At 29.8% G+C, this 6,093-nt stretch overlaps 1 non-coding gene across 1 annotated transcript; it reads left to right on the top strand.

The window, feature by feature from the left end:
• Positions 1-1,427: 1,427 nt before the first annotated feature.
• Positions 1,428-1,499, top strand: TRNAH-GUG (transfer RNA histidin (anticodon GUG)). The gene has a single exon. It is a non-coding gene; the product is annotated as a tRNA-His (tRNA).
• Positions 1,500-6,093: the final 4,594 nt, after the last annotated feature.

Below are 6,093 nucleotides of genomic sequence, written 5' to 3'. Positions count from 1 at the left end.
GTGTAGATTTGTGCTTAATTTCAAACAAACTGTCTACTATAACCATAAGATAGTTTAACGTAAACACAAATATATAGTTATATATTTCAAGACGTAAAGGTAGAAATACAGCATTAACAGCGAATACATACGTAAAATGTAATTCCTTATTGTTAGATATATCACAATGTTAAAACCACAAAGCTTACACGAAGAGTAGCATATGTTATTGACTTAAAAAGTAATACTTTGTATTTTCAACCTGAATTGTGTTTCAGTGTCGTGATATAGGTTTATTAATTAATTAAAACACATCTTCAAATAATAAAAGTTGCAGAAGACAAAGTTCTTCCTATTTTGTTTTGTTTTCCAACAAAAATGCTGCTAGTATAATTCAAAATTAATTTGAGTAAAACATAAAATTTAACCTAAACACTCATCTATGTATGGAAATAGGGCGTAATTTCGAATATGGAAACAATAAGTTACATTTAAACATTATAAAGAGAAACGGTAAATAAAGTTATTTTATAAAAGCTATAATATAAAAAATGTTATTTTTTGTATAATTATGAATGTTCAGAAATAAGAAAGTTGCTGAGGTAATTCCCTAACATTCCTTTTCATAGCTTATGTTTAATTATTGTGCCTAATATCTGAGACCAGGTCACTGCGGACACAACACAACGCTCAAACCACTACACAATCTACAGTTACTGATTTTCACTTTTCTTTTTTGTTTTTTTGCTAAATACAAGCCAATATTCACGAGCAACTCCGTTTTTTTTAAAGCAGAACTCCACAAGTACACTTTACTCTTATTGGTTTGCTTTGAATTTTTGCACAAAGTTCCATCTAAGCTAGCCGTCAGTAATTTAGCGGTGTAAGACTAGAAGAAAAGCAGGTATCATGACCACCCACGAATAATAGGATTGACCGTACCATTATAACGTTCTCGCGGCTGAAAGGGCGAGCATGTTTGGTGCAATAAGGATTCGAACTCACGACCTTCAAAGAAGGAGTCCAGCGCCTTAAACACCTGGCCATGCATAGCGTAATTAATTACGTAACAGATTCTTCTTTGTCCCAAATAACTCGAGTCAGAAAAAATTCAAACTAAATTGAATTAATTCAACTTAATAATGTAATTTACTTAGAAAATTAGTGATTTTTATTAAATGTTTCGATTGATTCCTAATGACAATGTTGCAAGTGATATAAAAAAAAATATAAAGTTACTCAACATAATGCAATTGTGGACACGGTAGTGCATTGTATAAAATGAGAGGGTAAGTTGAGGGTATTGTTCTACTTTGTTTACGGGTTATATAAATAAACATAGAAATCGAGAACAGTCGCCAGCTGAAAAATCAAAAGTGGAGCGTTGGCATAAGAGAAAATTCATAGGCACACCTATGTAAACAATAAAACAGAAATCTTACAGTAGAGCCGTGATCGTCTAGTGGTTAGGACATTGCGTTGTGGCCGCAATAACCCAGGTTCGAATCCTGGTCACGGCATAAATTTTTTATGTATTAAAATAGTAATGAAAATGGAAATATCTATTACAGATGTTTATTTTTCCAAACCATTTAACAGGCTATACTTTACAATCTCGTCAGTTTATATATAATTTAGTAATAAGCTGTGATCACGATTAGAAACTAATATTTGGTAGTTATAGTGAATGTCCTTTAACAAATACAATCATGGCACATTATACTTTCTATCTTATACCGATCTATATTATGTAGTTATATGTTATAAATTTATTTTTTATAAGTCTGTAGCTCCTTAGATAATGAAACACAACAATGGTATTAAATTACACACGTTCTTAAAACATTTTTCTACTGTAAATTTTTATTTGACTACTACAGGATAAATTATAACACAAAATTTGTATATGAGCCTTCGCAGATACAAATATTGTATAATAGTTCATAATATTCTGGTAAAATGGAATCTTAATAAAAAATACGTCATAAATAAAAACACTACACTAGCCTTACACCACTAAATTAGGGACGGATAGCATAGATAGCCCTCGAGTAGCTATGTGCGAAATTCAAAAACAAACAAACAATACATTAATGATGTAACTGTGATTAAACATAGAGTTATTGAACATCTTGAATACGTGAACACCTCTTTTGAACGACATAAATGCATGTGGTAGTTTTATGGTTTGTGGTTTCCCATATTGCAACAGTTTTAAGTTAAAACATACTTTCGTATTTGTAATCACATCAAATATGTAGTTCTACTTTGTTTTCTTTGTATAAATATACGCACGATAAACATACCAACAATATCTACAGGCAAGGCGTTCATTAATAAGTTTAAAGACAAAATAAACTCGTGGAGAAAATATAAAAATAAATAACAAAGGAAAAACAACCAGAAAATACCGTCATTGAATTGTTATGGTAATGTGTTGTGGCCACAATAACCCTTATTCAAATTCCAAAGAAGGATTTTTTTTTCTAAAATTACAATGTGCTGGCAAACAACTTACGATAAAATGTGGTGAATGGTGTTCATTAGATGTCTTCTCTCTAGTTTGTCAAGCAGTTTTCTAACATCTGAACATTCATATTTATACATTTGTTCAATGTTTCTTTATTCGAACTTTCCCCATATTTCCATACAGTAAACATGACGTAGATCAGTTTTCAGGCTAGTTTTTGTTTTATTCGAAATAATTTAAAATAATATCAGTAGTAATTTTTATAAAAAGGAGATAGTTCGTCTTACGGTTGTATAATTTATTAATTTTAATTGCTGTGACCAGATTCGAACCTGGGTTAGTGCAGCCACAACGTTGTTTTTTTTCTTTATTTATTTAAACCTCTGTAATAAAGCGAAGTATAAACATATAATACAATACACCAAACTGTGTTAATTACTCATAAAATTAATATCAATAACATGCTTTAACGCTTGTAAAACAAAGGACAGTAATTACCAAAAACAATTATTACGTAGCATTTAGAACAGTACCAATAATATTAAACAGGCAAAATGAAATGCTACCATAACATCAAACAAAACTTCCAATGTACTAACCACCAGATGATCACGACTTGGTTATTTTGATTTAATAGACATAGGACACTTCAGTTAACATCCTCTTGTATGTTCAGACAGCAATTACACAATAGCTTATACTTTAATGTTGCGTAATGTTCATGTTTACATCAATAAAAGTAAGAAAGACAAAATAGTACAATAATATTATTTAATATGGAACGACTGCTAACAAATTATTTTGTTTTTAAACTGTAGAATTTATTTTTGCGAATAATTACCAATTAATTAATAAAATGTATTACCTAAAGAAATATCTTCATCATCCAGTGAAATGAGCCCAAAGGAAACTAGGCCTCTTCATATTCTATCAAACAGTTTTATTGAATTTTATACAAAATTGTTATCTTGTTGTTTTAAAACTGAATTATTTCGACCTTCATTTGATTTTCGTGTCAGGCACGAAGTTATGTGATATATGTTCAGACCATTTATTTGCACATCTTTCTATTAGCTATAAAACTTTTTATTTACTGAAAGTCAAGAATATTCTGGTTATTTAATTGTAGAGAGAGATTTAAGATAATCTCTACATTTTGTAGATTTTAGTTTATAATATCAGGCGCATAATTTTAGAAAACTTATGCAAAAGCGTTATTGATCATTTCAAGCGAGTACATTTATAAATATTTTCGTGAAAATTTATAGTTAATTTTATAAACGAAAACGTTACGAACTTCAAGAACAGATTAAACAATCGCTAAGTTTTATATTTTTTATTTCAAGAAGATGGCATTACGAGATAGCGCTCTTCATCAGATTGTACAGCTTATGACAAAAAGCCAATGCGTAGAGTTTTAAAAATTATTTTGCACTTTGAACGTTGAGAGTGACATTTTTCTTGAAAATTTCATCTTGTATATAAATATCACAAGTCAGAAAACACCAAACAGGTTGAAATTAAAATGGAAACAAAAATACGAAAAAAAGCGAATATACTGAAAAGAAATTCATTCATTTAAACCAGATGATTGTAAGATCCCCAGATTGTTTTATAACTATGTAAGAGATACGTGCGTTTACCGTATCTACTTTTGAGCTGATAACACCCACCGAAATCAGTCGTAAGGTGTTTGTAGATATCACTTCAGCTTTTTTTAGGTAAAAAAACAATCCGTGTTTGCAATTCGAATCTGAGTTGTTGTGCCCACAACACATTGCCATATTTCAATGACGACACGTTCTGGTTCTTTTTTCCTACGTTATTTGTTTTTACAGTTTCTCTACGAGTTTATTTTGTCTTCGAACTTATTAATGAATGCTTTGCCTGTAGATATTATTGGTATGTTTATCGTGCGTATATTTATACAAAGAAGACAAAGTAGAACTACATTTTTGATGTGATTACAAATACGAAAGTATGTTTTAATTTAAAACTGTTGCAATATGGGAAACCACAAACCATGAAACTACCACATGCATTTATCATTTATCCACAAGTTTATTTTGTCTTCAAACTTATTAATGAACGCCTTGCCTGTAGATATTGTTGGTATGTTTATCGTGCGTATATTTATAGAAAGAAGGCAAAGTAGAACTATATTTTTAATGCAATTACACATATAAATACGAAAGTATGTTTTAATTTAAAACTGTTGCAATATAAAAAACCATTAGCCATGAAACTACTACATATATTTATGTCGTTCAAATGAGTTGTTGTCCAAAGATGCTGAGTAATTCTGTTTAATTTTGTTACAACATTAGTGTAAAGTAAAATCGTTTTCTTTTACATGTAAATTAAAAGAAAACATCAGCAGTAACTATGAGAGGTGTTTTTTGTTTAAATGTTTTTATTTAATGGCGTATTTGTTATTAAGTGACCGTAGTATCAGAACATTATGAACTGTTAAACAATCTGTATATCTGTGAATGTTCATATATAAATTTCTTGTTAGAATTTGTTCTGTAGGGGTCAAACTAAAATTTACAATAGAAATACAATACTTAAGAAAATGTGTAGTTTAATGTTATTGTTGTGTTTCATTATTTAAGGAGCTACAGATCAGGTTTATCTCTCTGTAAAAGAAAAAAAATATACATGCCGTGCGTAGAATTCAAACCTGGGTTATTGCAACCACAACTCAATGTACTAACCACTAGACGATTACGGCTCTTAAATTATATTATATTAAAATGCATTATAATTATATTATTGTTCAATAATTGGCTCCTAATACACATGAAAAGTTCTAGCAATTTATAAGAATGAGCTATAAACACGTTTCAATTTTTATGACGTGCAACAGTAGCTCATCGGAAAGTTTCAAGGCTTGTTAAGTTAAAAGCCAGTTCTTGATACATATGTTTGGTGCGGTACAGATAACCCATTGTGCTTAACAACAAATACTTTGTAACTAGCGAAAAAAAAAAGAGAAAAGAACGCACTTTGGTCGTAAGTCACACTAACAGCCCACAAATAAAAACAAGCCACAACCAATAATGATATTACTCTTAATATGCACTTCCTTTTTAATGTATTATCAAATGTATGGTAGAAATAATTACATTAATAAATGCACACAAAATGTATAGGATGTATTATGAAAACAGGGAAAATCTAAATAGCTCCAACGAATTTACTGTTTTGTTATTTACTTGTGAACAAAATGCACAACATGCCAAAAGTATCTTTATTTAGCTGTGCCATAATTTCTCGTTATATTTATAAGCTTGAAAGGCTTATTCTTCCATTTACATGTTCGAAAGTGTTACGTATTCCCAAAATGAATAGCTGCGTCATCTGTTTATGTATATTTATATATATATGGGTGTGTGTGTATGTATATGTGTATTAGCCACATACCTGTCGTCCTTTCCATCTCCTGAACGTTAATGACAGAAGAAGAAATAAATATATTTATATATGCTTCTTTTCAAGAAGTAAAATTATTCATATTGTTTAAATTCGTAAAATTTCATATCGATATCAATATTAATCAGTCAGTGTTCATATGTGTTGAACGATCAATCTGAACAAAATATGATTAGGAACCGAAATGTTTCTTTCTGTGAGTGAATTTG

Source organism: Tachypleus tridentatus, chromosome 11 (assembly GCF_004210375.1).
Source record: "Tachypleus tridentatus isolate NWPU-2018 chromosome 11, ASM421037v1, whole genome shotgun sequence".
Lineage (NCBI taxonomy): Eukaryota > Metazoa > Arthropoda > Merostomata > Xiphosura > Limulidae > Tachypleus > Tachypleus tridentatus.
Note: the sequence above shows the minus strand (reverse complement) of the source record. Positions and strands in the feature narration are given on the sequence as shown.